The following is a 20483-nucleotide window of genomic DNA, read 5'->3' on the forward strand; positions in this document are numbered from 1 at the left end:
GGCATATTTTCACAGCAATGCTTGAAGTTGCTACTTGGGAACACTGACTCCACCTTATCACTTTTGTTATTGGAATCGAATCACCGAAACGGATCCAACATCTTTTGGCTTTTATCGAATATTTATCGTGGTGAGCCGTGAAAATGACGCATTTTAGGTAGGGTGTGGTTATTGCAGGTAGTTCTACCATAATAATTATTGATATTGATTCATAATTCATAAGTACAGCCTATTTATTGAAATAAGGCGGTGGTTTTCTAAGGGAAGATGGAGGAACTTGTGAGAAGTCACTATTCAGAACCGGTTCTTCCCTTTTCGTGAATTAGATGTTATTTTAGCCGAAGCAGTATTATAAGTAGGACATTGTGGACATAAAGTCGTTTTTAAGAACATCTGGATGCTTTTCAGATCGTGAGGTTTGTGATTATTAACAAATTTGGCCGGGTAGGCTATGTTACCCTTATGTTCTTGGCTCTTTGGTCCTGTAACCTTATACCGCCTCCCTTTACGCATTCCATATTACTAAGCCAATATTTCACTATACAGGCATTTTGTTCGGTGTTGCATTAATATGGTGATATTTTCACCAGATTGATAACGTATTAGCTTTGTCATATCCCTAGCCTAGCCAAACCTGGGCAAGAGGGGTGAGATTCTTGAGGAATGGGGAATATAGGTCTACGTATTCCACAGCATTTAAATTGATGTCTCTTATTTGTTTCCAGGCAAAGTAAAATGATTTTGTCTGGATTTGCCAATAAATATAAACCAAATGTATGTGATTAGGCTTATGAACTGCTTGCTCCAAACTTTAGTTTTCAGATATAGCCTAGCAATAGATTTTGCTGCCTTGAAACTTTAGTTTTCAGGGTAATTCTAAGCCGGCTATCCGTGGTGATCTTGACTATGACAATTGACGTTTTCCTATGTCATTTTACTTGTTTTACAAGAATTTAAAGTAATATTTTGTTGGCCGGCGGTAACTAAACTGTAATTGACCTTTGAAGACTACACTACCAACAGTGTAGATCTAAGCCGGCATTCTGCGGCAAGCCCCCCTCTCCCCTCCATAGGTAATACAGCAAAATTGTAACAGTAAACACCCCTAAAAATACCAACCTAACGTACCATAGGGGTGTTTACTGGTTACAACTTTGCCATATTAGGTATGGAGAGGGGTGGTGGGCTCACAGAGGAATGCTGGCTTAGACCTACCCCGTGTTAAGTAATTCAATTCGTGTAGTCTTCAAAGGTCAATTACAGTTTAGTTACAGCTGGCCGACAAAATATTACTTTAAATTCTTGTAAAGCAAGTAAAATAACATAGAAAAACGTCAATTGCCATAGTCTAGCTCACTGCAGACTGCCGGTTTAGAATTACTGTTTTCAGATATAAACCAGCAACATTTTGCTGCTGATTTTGACCACCAGCCTAATTGTGTACAGTATACCGTCTGTTAGATTAAAACTCTATATTTAGTTCTGTTGATGTTGTTTATTTAAAAAAAAGACTGGTTTTTGTATGACAGTTTTAACCTAACTGTATGGCTCTATATAATTGTATTTACGAGGACATATCAGCTGAGGAAAGTCTCATTGCAGTGATATATATGCCAGTTGTTGATCTGTGGAAATAGGCCTAGCCACGGATTTTGTTTTAATATACATTTTTTGTCTTTAAAATATATAAATAATGGCATTCTTAAATCAGGCTATCCTAATTATAAATTGACGTTACTACCTAACCTAACCCATGTATCATTGGTTTTTCTAAAGGTATGCCGCACTAACTGATTTCATGTGCTTTTTATTATTTTTGTAAAATCCTGGTCTGTGCAAATACAGTTGAGTAACAGTTGATTCTAGAAACTGTTATGTTAAATTTCTACATCCTATTTTATTAGGAGTTAACTAAAGTCTGTTGGGGGTATATGAGCCTTATTTTATTACTTGCGCAATTGCCAAAAGCCATTAATATTATAGTTGTGTGATGCAAGCTGGCAGCCGTACATACATACCCAGATGTCTCAGACATAGACTTGAACCATTGTACAGTACTCTGACATCACAGTTTTGTGCTGGAGATTCTTTGTTTGAATGTAGGCTACCTGCTGCATTACTAAGAAAGAACTAGGTTTTTGGTGATGCTACATTTTTATTGTTAAATAATAACCACTGTGTTTGAAACGGAAGAGAATAGCTTGTAAAATACTTTCCCATAAGTAACTGATACTGGGAAATAACAAGTATATTATTACCCTCTCATGTCCTTGAAGCCCCTGGAAGCCTTGATGCTGTATATTAAATGTACAAGTGCCAAAGATTGATGTCAAACAATGAAACCACTGTAAATATGGGAAGGAATAGAGCTCATGATCAAGTGGTTGTCATTAAAAGCAATCTTGTCAAAGTAAGGAATTGCAAGTCAAGTTTTGTTTGTGTGATCAAATGCCAAGGTTGAGTAGCCTCTGCTTTCTCAGACTTGACTGCAGATCAGTGTGGACTGGAGACCTCTCCAGTGGCCAGTTCATGACCTTTTGGGTAGGTATTGCATCAAGGCCATAGGTAGCATGCAAATTGTCTGTGAAAGTGGCTTAGGCGGAATAGTTTGTAAGGATGATTTAGGAGTCCAGGGAACAGTCTTATATCCTGGATGTATGGGTGCAGTTCGATGCATGAGGGGTGATCTTGAACTGTCTTGGCTGTTTTTGAGGTTCGGATAATTTTCCATGGAAGGGGAAGGATGACATATTTTAGTGTTTGTATAGTTCATCGTCGTCTCAGTGGTTGGAGTGGCTGTCTTCATTAGCATGTGCACTATAAGAAGCTTCTTGTAGGGGGTTAATACTGTCAGTGCACCTCTCAGGGTGCACTGTAGGCATTACTTGAGGTTCCTTGCAGCATCCCTTTGGCCCCTTGTACTCTACTTCACTTCATATTCTCATTCTTCCATCTTATTATTCACCCTCTCCTAAAAATTTCATAGTGCAACTGCGAGGTCTTCCTCCTATTACACTCTTAACCATTCTTGCTCTAGATTTCTCTGTGCAGAATGACCTCATAGATCCCAGTGCTTTTCCTTTGGCCTAAATTTAATATTCCATTCCGCTCTAAGAAACTTCGATCATGAATTGTATCTGGATAGGATAACCTGGCAAACTTTTGGCAACAGTGCCTTGGCTGTTTCAATTCGGTGGTTGAGAACCTGCCTGGCTTTGCATTCATACTAGGATGCTGATGACAAAGAGCTGGAGTTGTTTGGTGTGTTTTGTCCAGCGATGATACTTCTTGTGTGATGGTTCAGGGGAGTTTCTGGTGAGTGTCATAAGGGCTTATAGCTGCCAGCGAGATGTAGATGAGATCTGAGATAGGGTGACAAAAGGCAGATATTGTTGTGGAAAGTTTAAAGTCCAAGAATGACATGTATATGCATTACCCTACTGTGCCCTACTGCGTTGCACTGTGGGATGAATCTATTTAAATGACCCCATTGGATAACTTTTTTTTTTACAGTAAACTCTGCCAAACAATTAACTTACGGGAAAGTGAATCAAGGTTAATAGAAGAATTATCTGTTAGCCATTTCTGTAGTTGTAAAAGATTGTTTGACCAGATAACTGAGCTCTGAACTCGCACAGGGCTGGCCAAATATTGCTGTGAATGTAAGTGCCCACTCAGAGGTTACACAGCAAAACAGGGACATTTCCTTTTTAAAGTGATTTATATGAGTGCTTTTAGAATCAGTGTCCTGGGGATAATAGTCATTGCAAGTTACAGTGTTTTACGTAAGCAAATCAAATTAATTAATCCTTTTGTGTGGCAGACAGGTTGCCTGATGAGTTGTTTGATGTTCATTTTATTCAGTGTAGGGTATGGACACATCCATGTGTGTTTTCACTTTTTTTAAATTAAAAAGTAAATTTATACACTGGGAAATACTGTATACAGTTTAGCATCATTTATTTCCTGGGTTAGGAACCCACAGTAACACTGCATTGTACTTGCAGCCTATACAAGTATTAAAATATATGAAAGGATCATGCACAATAAGTCTTTCTTGTTAGCTATTAAGGCTATGAACTAAGAGGGTGGGGGTCACGTGTGGTACAACTGTTTTTTAGTGATCAGATACATAGGCCTAGTATATTTCTGTCAGCATATGGTCGAATTGTCAGCAGGAGCTAGAGTGGTTTTCATTCATAGTGTTGGGAGAGATTCTCTTGTATGGTTTACCAATTATCAGTGGAATTTTATTTTGGTCCTCTTTAATATACTGTACAGTAGTTGGTATTTATGGATCATTGCTTGCATGGGAGTTAGTTATACATTAAAAAAATTAGTAGAATCTGAACCTCCTCTTTGTTTATTGGTTGTAGATTACTCAGATTTGTATCTTATTTTAAATGAACTCAAAGATTATTGGGTTTAATTTCAGGTGACTCCCGGTGTGGTGGTGGAAGATCTTTTTGCAGTTGGTGCTGTGGAATGCTGGGATGACAAATGGTGACATAAATAGGGGTCCCCAAGGCAAGTGTGGATTCCTTTTTGTCTCTTTAGTATAGTCTTGCCTCAGGCTGCGTTTTTATTGCTGAATTTAATGACCACACACAAAGTCATAATGGTTCAAGGTGCTGTTAGTGAACTAACTTTGAAAGATTGAAAAATGCCATTCATCTGACAAATTTCAGCATTATTAGGCCGTTGAAGAAAGAATTTATAGTAGTAGGTATACAGGGATTTTGTTTTGTATTTTATTATTGAATGCCATTCTGGCAGTTTAATTCGTATTGGAAAGTTTGTCCCGGAAATTTTTGAAAATTGGCTAATCTTGGACTGAAAGTTACTTTAGATTACCTTGCTAGAATTCTTTTGTCCTTAGGAAAGTAAAACCTTTATTAGTAACATTCTATACACCTCAGTACTGTATTTTAAAGGTATATACTGAGTGTGTATTCAAGACAAAACGGCCAAAAATTGTGATGCTTCAGCTAACAAAAAAACTGTCAAGAACTCCATCACAATAGCCTAGCCTACCAAAACAGTATGTTCATGATCAAGTAACTGGTTTCGTCATACTGAAGACATCCAAAAGTACCATAATGTCTGGTATGTGTAACCACAGTATATAGTGAATACTGTGTATGTATAAAATAGTATAACAAGAAGCTGACATCATATTACCATATGGGTAGCTCTGTTTGTAAGAGCCCATGTTGGCATAATGCCAGCATAATCATAAACAAGATAATCACCTATTTATATTGAATGTATACAGCAATGCACATGTATGTGTAAGGCTTCCATGCATCACATTTGCTAGATTTCCCAGTTATTTACATCACCGAAACTTCTTTTCTTTGCACATTACATGCTGTATATAGTTGTAAGGACTGTACAGTACTGCACATTACATGTTGTATATAGTTGTAAGGACTGTACTGTACTGTAGCTAGTGTAAAATCTCATTTAGACTACTGATTGAAAAACACAGTAAACAGTAATGCAAAAGTACATACAGTAATACCTCAATGATTGTACTGCACAATGTCTGTCTGTCACTTTTATGTCATTGAGCACATTACCTGGGAAGCTTACTTGAAGGCATGTTTCCCATATGCAAAGGACATAGTATGATCTTGGTTCTGCATATCCATTTGCAAGTGCAACTTCATTATGCAATCTTGCCACTACTGTGGTTTAGTATATAGGTAGTGTTGCATAGAGAAAGTTGCAGTCAAGACCTGTGGCAAAGGGAAAAGTGCAAATGATTGAGGTTTTGCTGTATGGAATACTGTTATTCTTTGATGGGAATGTCTATGGATGTTGGTAAGGAATGGAATGAAAGATAAAAATTTTGCCAAAGGCCAGGCACTGGGACCTATGATGAGGTCACTCAGTGCTGAAATGGAAATTGAGAGTAAAAAGGTTTGAAAGGTGGAACAGGTGGAAAACCTTGAGGTTGCACTACAAAACAAGTGTTAGGAGAGGGTGGAAAGTAAAGTGGAAGAAAGAGATAATGAACCAAGGTACAGTAAAAGGAATGGAAAGGGTTGCAGCTAGGGGCCAAAGGGACACTGCAAAGAAACCTTGAGTAATACCTACAATGCACTGCATGAGGTGCGCTAATGGCACTATCCCCCTACATGGGATTGTCATTAGGAAGAGATCGAGGTTTATCAAGTTATCATGACTTGTGAAAAGCAACTTTGATGTCACAATATAGCACTTTTATATAAAAAACTTAGCAAGTAATTAAATAATTATATTTTCTACTTTAAACGGCAGCTTAAGAATTAAAAATTCTTGGTAGCACTCTTTTGTTTTGGTGCAGTAAGTGCCCCACCTACTTTCGGGGAAGAATAGGTACAACGTAGCTGAAGAGCTCAGTTCGTTTCAACCGCTTGATGACCAAACATCGGTCATCCAGCAGCTTTGTTCGTTAATTCAGTAGTTTCACTGGATGGTTTGGTTGTCTATCGAAAGATTTGGTGAAGTATTCTTTCATTTGGTATCCTCCAAGCTATATTTTCATTGCTTAAAGCTTAGCTTAACTCTTTAAAATTTTTGGACTATTATGTCAGACACGAGTGTGACCAGTAACCGGTGTTGCAGCAAAGGCTGTAATACTAGGTTGACTTCATTTAAATATGACGAATATTTTGTTTGTTTTCACTGCCGTGGGCAAGTATGTTCCCCCGACTTGTGAGGAATGTAAGAACTGGGAAGCAAGTAAATGGAAAGTGTTTGTCCAATCATTTCGATAATTAGAGAATGCTAGGCTTAGGAAAGCAGCTGCTAGAGCCAAAGCTAGAGCTTTTGTGTCCTCTACCCCTAAACTGGCTTTTTCTACACCTTTGACTTCACATTCCCCGATTCCTACTTCTCTTGCCCTCCCTATAGTTCTTTACCTGGCTCCCTTCCTTCTGAACCTAGCGCCATCGCCAGTCTCGAAGCTCTGATGGATAAGAAATTCGATGCAAGTACTGTCGCTCAGGAGCTTTTGTAAGAGTTCTTTTGGAGAAAGCAAATTAGGTTTATAGGCCAACCCTAGGAGAGTTAATATTAACTCAGTGGTCTGGTTAAACTAACGTAAAAAAAGAGAGAAAAAAAAAGTGCAAGTGCTAGTTGCTAGTGTTAGTGTTGTTGGGGGGTGGGGGGGAGGCACTACTCGTCCCACTGATGCTCCTAGACAGAGGTCCTTGCCAAACTCCCCAGCACCTGGGAGGAGGCAAACTGCAAGTCCAAGGGAGGTAGGTGGGGTTTGCCCACGAGTAGTTGCTTCCTCAGCCGAACTTGTTGCTATTTCCCAGGTTTCGTCAACCAAACGCTGGAAAGGTATCCAATTGGATCACACCTTATCTTCCAGTGATTCGGATTTGGAACCCAAAGGACATGGTCGATGTTTTCAGGAGTCTTCTAGACCTTTGAAGAGTCATGTTGCAAATGTACATCCAGCAATACCTTGCAAGTGCCATAAGGATCAAGAGCCCTCTTGCAGCTATTGGGACGATAGAGAGCTCCCTTTGGACACCGAGCTCCCAGTGGCTCATAAGTGCCCATTGGCTCCCAAGCACCAATTGGCTCATAAGCGTGCTTTGGGATCTCCCTCTCCTGTTGGATCCGAGCTCTCAGTGGCTCATAAGCCTGCTGCAGGTTCAGTTCATGCTGTAGCTCCAGACATCCCGTTGGCTCCCAGCTCCCCAGCATTGGAATGCGAGTCTTAGGCTTCAGATTCAGACGTCCCTATTGCTGCAGGTCAACCTATTTTGGCACCTTCTGTGTCACAGATCCCCAAGGCTTTATCCTCTTCACTTGGCGCTGATCGCGCGAAGCCTGCAAATACATCAGCACCCCAAGACTCTTCATTGCTTCCCATTCACTAACGTTTGGACAACACCCTGCAACTGTTGAAGAAACCCTCGTTTTCAAAACCAGAAGGGAAGTGGTCCCTTCAAGAGAGGAAACTGCACATAAATCAGAAGGAGTTGAAGGTGATTCATGTGGCGCTTCAACATTTTGCCGCAGTAACTCGAGACTCGGTGATTGTGCTTCATTCCAACGGCATGACGGCTCTGGCATACATTCGAAACTTAGGAGGCACTCACTCTGCCGGTGTGTGAGTTAGCCAGGGATCTCCTTCTTTGGACACACAACAACAATACACAGATTCTTACCCGCTATGTTCAGGGCAAGTTAAACGTATTAGCGGAGGAATTGAGCCATTACAAACAGGTTCTACCCACGGAATGGTCGCTGAATCCACAGGTGTACACTGACCTGTGGAAGTGGTGGGGAACACCGTGGATAGACTTGTTTGCAATGTCCAGGAACCATCGCCTTCCCCTGTATTGCTCTCCGGTGCCAGACCCTCAGGCATGGGCAACAGATGTAATGCTTCAGGATTGGTCACACCGGGAAATGTATGCCTTTCCTCTGTTCAGTCTAGTAGATATGATCAACAAATTCAAGACTTCTTATCACGCATCGATAATCCTAGTATCACCTTTTTGGCCTCAAAAGGAGTGATTTCCAGACCTTCTGGAACTTCTGTCGGACTTTCCGCAGCTCCTCCCACAGAGAAAAGATCTTCTCAGACCACCTCATTTCAACAGATATCAGGGTTTGTCCACTCTCGCTCTGACAGGCTTCAAACTGTCAGGAAGCTTGTCAGAGCGAAAGTATTTTTAAGGGAAGTTGCGAATGCTATCGCAAAATGAGGACGTGAGTTATCTTCAAGGCTCTACCAGACTAAGTGGGCAGTTTTTAGGAGAAGATGTAAAGAACGTAACATCTCTTCTTCTTCTATCTCTGTAGTCCAACTAGCCGAATTTTTACTTTACCTAAGATCTTTGAGAGGCCTTTCAATGTCTATGATAAAGGGTTACAGATCCATGTTGAACTGTGTCAAGCATAAAGGTGTGAACATTTCCCGAGACCCGTACATTTCAGGCTTCGTCAAGTCTTTTGACACCAGGAAACGGAAGTCTCAGCAGCCAATGTCTTGGAACCTGCATTGGTTGCCAGGCCCTCGTTTTGAACCTATGCAGGCCTCCTCCTTTGAGGGTCTGTCAAGAAAGACACTTTTCTTAATCGCTTTAGCCACAGCGAAAAGAGTCGGCGAGTTGCAAGCTCTGGGCAAACAAGTAGGTTTTTCACAAGAGACAGTTATTTGCTCATATATTTTAGGCTTCTTAGCCAAAAACAAGAACCTGTCTAACCCTTGGCCTTGTTCTTTTTCCGCCCAGAGTCTTGCAGAACTGGTGGGACTTCGGAACAAGGGAAAGTTTGTTCCCAGTGAGAGCATTAAGGTTCTACATCAAGAGAACCAAGAATATCAGAAGGAATTCTCATAATCTCTGGTGTTTTGTTAAGAACCCTTTACGTCCTCTCTCCAAGAATGCTCTCTCTTTTTGAGAGACATTATTGTAGAGTCTCACTTGAGAATTCAGAAGAATAATTTACTGTTGTCAAAGGTAAAAATATATGAGGTACGGGCAGTAGCCACTTCGTTGGCTTTTAAATGCAACCTCTCTCTAGCTACCATAATCCAATCAACTTACTGGAAGTGTCGCTCGGTCTTCGCCAACTATTATTTTCGGGACATCGAAACTGTGTTCGAGGACTAAAGTACGCAGGGTCTGTTCTCCGCGGCTTACTAGGGAATGAGGGGAATGAGTGATCCTCCTATTTTTCTGTCTCCTATCCTTGATTAAGGTCGTTGAGTTTTTGGGAAGCTGGGCGTGTACTTGGAGTACCCTCCAATCTTTGTTTTTAATGGATGGGTATTATATGCTTTTTAAATGGTGTACAGGTGATATAGTTTTATGGTTGTGTGTTATTCAATGACTACTCTTCGCCCAGGGCAAGGGCAATTGTTTTGTTTGAACTTTGTCGAGTCATAGAAGCACTCCCTGGCTACAAAAGCTCTCTCTCAAGTAGGGACAAAGCTGACACTACCGGTCATGTCCCTATGGGTCGAGATAAGCAACAACCAAGAGGCAGTATCTTGCTCTTGCTCTCTACCCAGGTAAGGTTATAACAAGCATTACCACAATGCTAGCTTTTCTATTCCATTTCAAATGCATTTCCTTTTTAATGTGTTTTGAGTAGCACATGTCCATTCTTCCCACATCCTATCATATAACTTTTGAGATACTTTGGGAGATGGCAGCATCTTTCTTTTAACTTTATCAAATACTTGGTTAACTTTGAATCATTTCAAGCACTGCATTGCCTTTATCCATTCCATAGATTATGTTGGTTTCTCCATCATTGCTATTTGCAAGAAATTCTTCTTTATAGGAGTGTGCAAACACCCTGCCTAAACTTTATAATATATCTGTGATGGAAAGTACAAGGTTCTCCTATAAAATAGATGTGAAGAAAAGTTTTTTAATATTTGTATAGTTTCATGCAGCTACTACAAAAATGGTGGTATTCGTGGCTGTTCCATTTTAAGAAGAAATTGAAACAATACTGTTAAACCAGATGTTTGTTGGATAGTTATCAACAGAACACAAACTTTTCTGGTTAGAACAGGTTTTACAAAGCAAAATTAATTTTGAAAGTTTCAGAAGTTTTGTCATTTTAGTGATTTAAGAAAAGTGTTGCAGATTACAACACAGGTATTGAATGATCATTCATTTCTTTCATAACAGGTCCCTGTGGGAGAGACAAGATATAGACAACAATTGCAGACACCTTTGAGGTGAAGCAAAACTGGTGTGTAATTGGATGTTTACAAAATGCTGTCATGTAAGAGATCTTCGAGAAATGAAGATTGGAGAAGTTGGATCAATAAGAAGATTAAATTTTGTAGGTATGAGAGAGAGTCAGTTGATTAAGTAACTCAGGGTCTGTACAGTATAGGGACCAGACTTCAAGGCAACAGATGGTGAATCGAGAACTCTGAGGGTTGGCAGTACATGAAGCACAATAACAGCCAAATGCATTAACATATAATCATTGAGATTCATTTTAGCTTGTATCTGACTGCGTATCCTTATATTGCACCATAGGCATTTCTCTCTCTCTCTCTCTCTCTCTCTCTCTCTCTCTCTCTCTCTCTCTCTCTCTCTCTCTCTCTCTCTCTCTCCAAGTAGCACAATAAATCACTTTGAGTAATGACCTATCTCTCAGACTTGTTTGGTTTCCCAAAGGTGAAACTCTTCTTATCCTTTCCTGTTGTCACTTCACTACTGGTTGTCAAACTGCTACTACTACTACTACTACCACTACATGGTTTTTCTTCATTGAATTTTCAATAAAATGTTAATAATAAAGTGTCTTTCAGAACACGGAGAGAGTGTAAAGTGAACTCCTTGGTGTTATCAGTTTATTTTAATGGTAATGATAATAGGAGGCAAGGATGGTGAGGACTTCTATAATCGGCTTAGTTTCAGAGAGCAGAAGTCACTGTGAATGAATAATGAATTCGTTTTATTCTTGTAAACAGTTATTATCTTGAGGGCATACTGTTAAGTGTATGATGACAGTGTCATTTGCAGCAAGGAACAGCAGAAGAGTAGGTTGGGTTGGCAAGTGGGACATGGGTGGATATAAAGAGAATTAAATGGTCTGGTTGAACTACCTCACAGTATAATTATGGCAGTACTGTACTAATATTAATGACAGTTAATCATCTTGTATATGTGAGAAGAGTAGTATGAGAATTGTAAAGAAAATTCTCTTAGCATAGCAATGAAGGAGTAGTATCAGTAGCCATTTATATAAACTGTTTATTAGAGGTTTTTAGAAAGTGATTTACATTGTGGTGTAAAAATGACTCTCGTATCTAAAACTAAATGAGGACTACATTCCAGGTGCTGAATTTTCAATGCAGCAAAATTCTACAAGCAAATACATCTGCCATCTGAAGACGGATTCATCAAAGCTTTACCACAGCTTGATTTTTTGTTTGTCATAGAGATTTTCAATGCTTGTCTCTCTCTGCGTAGCAATTGTGTTGGAGTACAGTATACAGTTTATTCATGTGAATTGTAAATCCTTTATTTTTACTTGTGCCTTAACATCAGTGTTGTGCCTTAACATCAGTGTTGGCTTACAAATGGGGTAATTCAAAAGACCAATCAAGTGATGTTAAAAGTATGATTGTTTGTGTTGCCTTCACTTGTGAAACTCTCTCTTCCCCTTATTAGATGCTTGCTCCTATGTCCTCGGTCCTTTTTACACACATTACGCATGTAGAGTGTTTATTTGACTGTGTTCTTCATTATTTCACTCACTTCACTCTTCCTTGTTATTGTGAGGATTTGTTCATTGCCATCAAAACCTGTGTTGATTGAAATTTGATGTGCTGTGTGTGTTTGCAGTGTGTTCATGTTGGCGCAGCTGGTAGGTGTTTCTGACCATTGCCTTTCTGACTCCTCAAGTGTCTTAGGCCTCATCTTTGACACATTCTTCAAGTGGACAGTACACATTGCTCTGCTCATGACTGGTCGATTATGGTTCATTCATTCATAAATAAAGATTGGTTAAGGTAGAACACCTATAGCCTTGCTGACAGCAAGAGGAGTGCAAAAGGTAAACGGCTGGCAGTGCATAGGCCATTGAGGGGGGCATCTTCAAGCTACTCAATTGAGTAGGGTGATGGGAACAAATTTAGAGGTTACTAAATAAAACTCTGACTTTCCTTAACCTACTTTATCTTAACATTACAGTGGTGTGACCTTCAACCTTAACTCTACCTAACTCAACGTATACTAACTTAGCCTAACTGAATACTATTGCTCATCAAAACTTATCCTTAGTTCCTTAACCTAACTTATTATAGTAATGTTTTTCCTAATTGAAAGAACCTTAATCTAGTATATCAGTCTTGATCCACGGAACAGAAACACATCCAATGATTGGAAGATAAATCTTCCACAGGTCTACTTGGGATTGTCCAGTGAAGATTATTTGGGAACCAAATGTGTTTTTCTTTCTATTGAATTCTATATGCAACTTCCCCTGTTAGCTTGATTCACACATTGTTTCCTCCCACAATGTTTTCTAATGTCCTTCGGATACTTCTACAACCATCACTTTATAGTGTCTTGTGTTGTCATTTTCTTCTGGAACTTGAATAAATCAGACTGCTAATTTGCACATAATGCTTGCTGCAAAGCAGGGCAAACATTCAGGGGGGAAATAGAGGCCTTGTTTCATTCACTGCTCATCAACAAGGTTCTTTCAGTCCAAGCACTAAAGGCATTAAGGTGAAGGGGAGTCCACTTTACCCTACCACTCTCAAGCAAACTGCAAGTAAAAAAGGAAAAATAAAGATTGATCAAATAGTCTTACACACTCTTGACCATAAAATAATAAAAAAAGAAATTAATTCATACAAACCAAGCTTAGACTATCACACCATAAGGTAGTATCCTGCTCTAACATGACATTTTCTTACATACTACAGCCACTCAAGATATTTTTCTTTTTTCCTGTTCTTTCTTTGAAGGAATAGTTTGTTATAACTATTCACTGCATGTCGCCACAATGCATGTTTATGACTGTTGTCCCTGATTTCTCCGGGTAATGGATATTGATTGTTAAAAAGCAGACACACTGTAGTGGGTTCAGTGTAGTGTTGTATGATTGATTTGGGCTGGCAGTGGAAGTTGCCAATTATTGCTGCTTGTGAGTAAAATCAAAGTATCAGCCAATTGCATAGTATTTCTTTCAACGTCCTAAATTGCCTGGGAAATAGGAGTGTTTTTGTAGTGGCAACTAGGTCAGCATCCAGATAGGAAGCAAGTTCCTCACCAAAATGGAAAGAGGAAGGTATGGCAGGACTTCATATCTGCTGTTCCAGTTGCAGTGGTTGGTCCCAGTGACAGGATGTTTATGAAGGTTCAGTAGAGTCTGAGAAATCTTAGAGTGGAAACGTTGGCCATTCTTCAAATGAAAAGGATCCCTGGTCCCATTTGAAGCATTCTGTTAGCATCATTTTGGATGCTTTACTGTCTTAACCACTGGGAAGAATGGAAACTGGTTATCTACCTGAACCCCTGTGGAAGTTTCGAATGGTTTTCCTGCCAGTGTCAGTTCATAAATTGCAATAACGGGATGTAATGCTTCCATAAAATGCCATGCACGCTGCCATATTAGTTCTGACTTTGGTTGTCAATGGAGTTGTTTCATTTATCTCTTACTCTTGTTTATTTTTTTATATTTCCCTATTTCCAAACTCATATTTCAAATAAATACTCTGTTCTCAGGAAGTTTACTTCACAGATAAATGATCTGTTAGGCTTAATGAAAATGTTTGGTCACCTTCAGTAATGTTAAGTTGTCTTATTTTCTAATCACAGAACCACAATAATTTGAAAGAAATGGTTTATATTGCTGAATTCTGGCTGAATATGAAAGAATTTTATGTTACACAGGTACAAAGCTCCTCGCCTTGTCCCTGTTCTTTCTCCTTACATTCTTTCCTTTGTATAATTCTTTCTTTCCTTTTTGTATTGCCCTGTTTTCTTCCATATTTCATAAATTTATATTTGTATCACTGGGAGTGCCTTCATATCGGTTCTGTCTGCAGATAGATTTGAGGAAGGAGACCATTGATAGACAAAATGGGAAGCGGCTGGCCAGGACTTCCCTACCCTATGGAGGCCACACCAATTAGTACATGTAACCATCAGATTTTTGTATAATAAATTTCTTGATTGGTTAGTCACAAGTGAAAATGAGAAGCTTGTTTTCATGAAACTGTGAGAAGCATGATTTTCAGAGTAGCTTGTTTTCATGAAACTGTGAGAAGTATGATTTTCAGAGTAAATTGGTGTTTTTAAATACATTTGTGCAGCTGTCATATTTGTAAAATCCATTCATGTGTTTTTACATTGTCCTGGCAAAAAGGATAAGTACATAATTACTTTGGTTGTCTAAACATATTTGTGATTGCTTTTCTTTATAGGATTAGTCGCGTAAGAATGTTTTTGTTGTAACTCTTAGCCCACAAGCAGGCATTTAGTTGTCAGGCGATGCACATTAAAAAAAAAAAAGGCTAAGCAAATTGGCAATACTGTAATGACTATGTAGCTAACAGTTTTATATGCAGTAATTGTTTAATTTCAATCTTGTCTTATCATTCCAGATACGTTCTGTAAGAAGTAAAAGTTAAGAGAGAGAATTTCAGTTGTGTATGAGTAATTTAGATTACAGTAACTCAGCGCAAATATTAAGTAAATCATAGAAATTTCGAGATGGTGCTTCACCATCTCGAAATTTTAACGAATTAGAAATGGTTTAGAGGAAATTTGATTGGTAAAGAAGACTCTTGGCTCTGTAGCAAATGTAAAATTATATTTCGGGTGCTTATATACAAATGCATTTGATGTGTTTTGCCACATTTAAATTTGAGGGAAGTGTTAGACGTGTCCATGGGAAGGGAAATGTAGCAAATGCTCTATCATTATTATTCTAGATGTGTAACAACTTATGATGATATATAGTAGAAGGTTTGATTTTCTAAAAATTCATTTGTACTTTATGAATGATATAATTTGCCCACAGAAAGAAAACGTTTTGGGAAAAACCTCTTGAGAGTAAGGAATTGAGAACTCTTAAATCATTATTTTTGTTAAACTATTGAATGCTAAATAATGTTAATGTCATAAAACCAGATTAAGACAAAAGAAAGCTGATTCCTTTTAACAGGTTTTAGAAGAGTTTTCTCCATTTTCTTTCCCTGTATGTACTTCTATACCGTAGGGCCCTGTAGGGTGGTAGTGATGTCAGTGCACTGTAGGCATTACTTGAGGTTCTTCCAGTGTCCCTTCTACCCTTAGCTGCAACCCCTTTCATTCCTTTTATTGTACCTCCATTCATATTCTCTCTCTCCCATCTTACTTTCCACCCTCTTCTAACTATTATTTCATAGTGCAACTGTGAGGTTTTCCTCCTATTGCACCTTTGTAACCTTTTACTCTCAATTTTCCTCTCAGCACTGAATGACCTCGTAGGTCCCAGCGCTAGGCCTTCAGTCTAAAATGTATATTCTGCATTTGTGCATACCGTAGGGGGTTAATGTCATCAGTGCATCCCACATGGAGCCTTGTAGGCATTACTTAGGGCCCTATGTAGTGTCCCGTTAGCCCCTAGCTGCAATCCATTTAATTAATTCTACTGAATCTCGGTTCATATCTTTCTTCCATCTCACTTTCCACCCTCTCTAATTGTTTCATCGTGCAACTGTAAGGTTTTCCTCCTGTTACATCTTTAAAACCTGTTTACTCTTATTTTCTCTTTCATTGCTGAATGACCTCATTATAGGGCCCAGCACTTAGCATTTGGCCTAAATTTCTATTCCGTTCCATCTGTGGACTTCTAGCCTGAATTACCATATGGTCCAAGTCCTCACATATTTTCAGCTTCACTACTCTCATATTTAGCATTTTGCTTGCTGCTCTTTCCTTTTCATCTTAAGATTTTATCACCTGTTTTCCAGCCTGTCCACATCTCTTCTCTGTTGTCATTAGGGAAAGATTGTCTGAACCCATACTAGCCACAAAGTACAGTCATTTTTCGTCGTGTCTTGTCAATTTCTCCTCCATTTCCTTTCATTGTGTCCTCTTTTGCTGTTTGCAGTAACGGAGGTCATGGATAGACACTGTAAATTCATACTCCTCTTTCCAGTACTCTTTTAATCTTTTAACATTTGAGCCAGATTATGGCTCGTATATTAATTGGGATGAATCTTACTTACTTTTAAGGATAGCTAATATATCCTTTCTGATAGGCAAGGAGGCATAAGCTATCTTTAACAGTAGGTAAGTATCCAAATAATAAATTTTATATGAAAATTTATATTTTCTGTAATGACTGCTTTCTAAGTTCCAGCCTCACAGCATAATTAGTCTCAAAGATAACGGAACTGCCTCCACTTTGCATTATGCTCCATGTTGAGGTCCTTTATTCCTCGCACCATTGTACTATGGAGCAGTCTCTCTGAGGATTTCTGTACTTAATAGGGTTTAAGCTTATGCAGTTAAACGGACTGTCCTCAGTTTTTCAACCTTATCTCTCGTTTGTCTTCACACACTTTCATACCATATTCCAAGAGTCTTATTTTCTGCTTTTTACACTTTGTGGTGATGTGTCTGTTTATTTTGCCCCATCTCCTTTAAAGTGCTATTCAAGTTTTTCAGATCTTTTTGTATATAATTTTTTATTGTTTCTTGTTATTCAGTCATTATTTCTTGGTGTGTTTTCTCTTCTGTTCTGTGGAATCTTTCCTTGCAGGTCAGTGCTTTTAAGGATTGTTCCAAGTGAAGATTCACTTATTGTGAAAAGTGCTGTTATTATTATTATTATTATTATTATTATTATTATTATTATTATTATTATTATTATTATTATTATTATTATTATACTAAAGGTAAACCCTTATTCATAAGGAACAAGCCCACAGGGGCCATCTACTTGAAATTCAAGCTTCCAAAGAATAAGGTGTTCAATTGAAAGAAGTTATAGAAGATGATAGGAAATCATATTTATGAAAAATCCATGTATTCTGGTCAGTCCTTAAATAACTACACAGTTCTCCAGCTGGTTTGAACAAGCTGTGTGTTATGGTATTGCCTTCTGTCTTCAGATGTCACATTCTCTGTTCGCTCATATCTTATCAAAATCCTTCTGTTCATGTTCATTCTCTTCATTCAAAAGCCTTTGTACTGCATCCATTCTTCTATTTTTTATTTCCTTTCCTTCTGCTGTCTTACATTTTGCATTTCATTTGTCTTTACTCATCTAGGTTTCTATGCCAAGCATATTTTTATTTTGTTCCTTTCTCGTCTCATCATCATCATCTTTGCCTCCTGGGCACCCTCCTTTATCCCCCCCTCAGTGCACCTCATGTGGTGCATTGTAGGCATTACTCAAGGTTCTTTGCAGCGTCCCTTCGGCCCCCAAATACAACCCCTTTCACATCCTTGACTGTACCTCAGCTCATATTCTCTTTCTATCATCTTACTTTTCTCAATCCTCGCCAAAAAATTGTTTCGTAGTGCAACTGCGATGCAAGGTTTTCCCGGTTACACCTTTCATTCCTTTTCTGTATCTCTACAATATATAATTCTCTTCCTTCATCTTATTTTCCTCAGCCCCCTCCTAACAATTGTTTCGTAGTGCAGCTGCGAGGTTTTCCTCCTGTTACACCTTTGTAACTTTTACTCTCAATTTTCTGGTCAGTACTGAATGACCTTGTAGGTCCCAGCACTTGGGCTTCGGCATAAATCGTATACTCTAACGTTTCTCAATAATTGCACAAATGTCTGCAAGTGCGTATTTACCTAATCGCTCTATTGGTTTAGCCTGAGACTTTCAAAGTTATTTCTTTGAAGGGCAACTACAGTAATTGTGGTAACATTTCTTTATTATACATTTTCTTGAATTTTTTATTAGCATTTTTGTCGTTTTAGCCAAATCAGAAACCATTCGTCTAAACTGTTCATGCTTGCAATGCAGTTGTTCCCATATTCAGGAGAACTTATATTTTGTGCGAGGTGCTGCAGGTTGTGTGCTGTATTTTTTAATATTCAATAACTTTGGCCTTGATACTGATTTGATAAAAGGCGTTGATGTTTTTAATGCAATTAGACCTTCACGTCTACCATAAAATCTGTTTTGGTTTAACTCTTTTGCATAAAATGGCATTCAGTATGCGACTTCCATTGAACTTTCATATCAGGGTTGGTTTGAATTTTGTGTACAAAATTCTTACCAACAACTAATGACGTTTTAGCACCCAAGTTTCACTTTTATGTATTGATATGTAATGAGTTCATTAAAAAATACTCGTACTAGGCATGAGTCTTGAAATGGAGAAACAAATCCACAGTTATTTATGGGTAGAAATATATTTAAAAATAAATCTATAGAGAGAGATCTTTTGGGAATCTGTTCGATTCCCCTTTTCAATCTGATATTGAAAAGGGGAATCGAACAGATTCCCGTAACTTCTCTGTACAGATTTATTTTTTAATATATGTATACCCATAAATAACTGTGGATTGTTTCTCCAGCGAGTTCATTCCACACTCGTCTGCTACTTTGCTCTTTCTACCCAACCTCCCGTTTGTTCGAGTCCTTTTGTCAGTGTCCATCCTCTCCTCATTTTCATACCAATGAATTTTCACACTAAATGCTCTGCTCCTTTCTGATCACACGTCAGTCTTTGATTTTGAGCCTTTGGAGTCCCAAGCATCTGTGCCTGGTTGTTTAATTTATCAGTTCCAGAGGTTCTTTATTCCTCAGTGGAACAGTCTCCCTGAGGAGGATGTGCAATGGAACCTCAAAAGTTCAAGCAAATTTATAACCCTAAACCAATTGTCCCTGTATTCTGTAATAGACTTAGATATTTGTCTTTTTATTTATTAAATTGTCCATTTATTTTTTCTTTTCTAATAACTGATCTCTTCTTTCTAATTTTCATATCATCTGTTTCTTCTTTCCAGTGGACACCATATTCTTTGGAAGCTTCATTTTCAAGTCAGTGGCCCCTGTGAGCTTGTTCCATATGAGTAAGTTTCATCTTCTAAATAATAACAACAATCTTCTTCTTTATCTTCAGCTTTTCCCATCTTTATATGGGGTCGCTGTTTGTTATTAGTCTTCTCCATCTTCTGCGATCATGCACCATTACCTCACTCAAGTTCTTTTCCTGCATGTCCCTGTTAACTGTGTCTCTCCATCTCATTCTTGGTCTACCTCTCCTCCTGTTCCAGGCACTTCCATATTCATGGTTCTTTTACATACAGAATCCTCCTCTCTTCTCATAACATGTCCAAACCATTGTAATCGTCTCTGTTGCAGCTTCTTTGATATTTCTGTAACTTTCACTGTCCCTCTTATGAAGTCATTCCTTATCCTGTCTCTTCTTGTCACTCCGCACATCCAACGTAGCATTCTCATTTCTGCCACTTCCATCTTTCTCTCTTGTGCTTTCTTCATGGACCATGTTTCACAACTATACATCAACGCAGGTCTGACAATGCCCTTGTACATTTTTCCCTTCATCTTTACATTAAATCTTTTGTCACATAACACACCTGATGTTTTCCTCCAATTGCACCAAGCTGATAATAATAATAATAATAATAATAATAATAATAATAATAATAATAATAATGATGATAATAATAATAGTAATAATAATAATAATAATAATAATAATAATAATAATAATAATAATAATAATAATAATAATAATAATGCATAACACTGCCCTTTGGATTTTTTTCTAATCTAACAAAAGCTATTGGAGATTTTGTAGTAGTCACGGGGTGGAGGGGATTAATGACCAAACTACAACATACATTTGTAAGAAATCTGCCGTATTGTGCTATGTAATCATTAATATATCTTATCTAGTGTGACTGCTGTCATCACTATTTTTGAGACAGGAAACATAAAAGTTGTAAAGTTTACATGTTTGTCTATCCCTAGATATGTTTTCTTTGCAGCATCGTGTTTTT

At 38.3% G+C, this 20483-nt stretch overlaps 1 long non-coding RNA gene across 1 annotated transcript; it reads left to right on the plus strand.

The window, feature by feature from the left end:
- The first annotated feature begins 34 nt into the window (after positions 1–34).
- Positions 35–19416, plus strand: LOC136854533 (uncharacterized). Its single transcript, XR_010857725.1, has 4 exons — positions 35–157; positions 4436–4527; positions 10659–10819; positions 11823–19416. It is a non-coding gene; the product is annotated as an uncharacterized lncRNA (long non-coding RNA).
- The last annotated feature ends 1067 nt before the right edge of the window (positions 19417–20483 follow it).

This window comes from Macrobrachium rosenbergii, chromosome 3 (assembly GCF_040412425.1).
Source record: "Macrobrachium rosenbergii isolate ZJJX-2024 chromosome 3, ASM4041242v1, whole genome shotgun sequence".
In the NCBI taxonomy this organism is placed as follows: Eukaryota; Metazoa; Arthropoda; class Malacostraca; order Decapoda; family Palaemonidae; genus Macrobrachium; species Macrobrachium rosenbergii.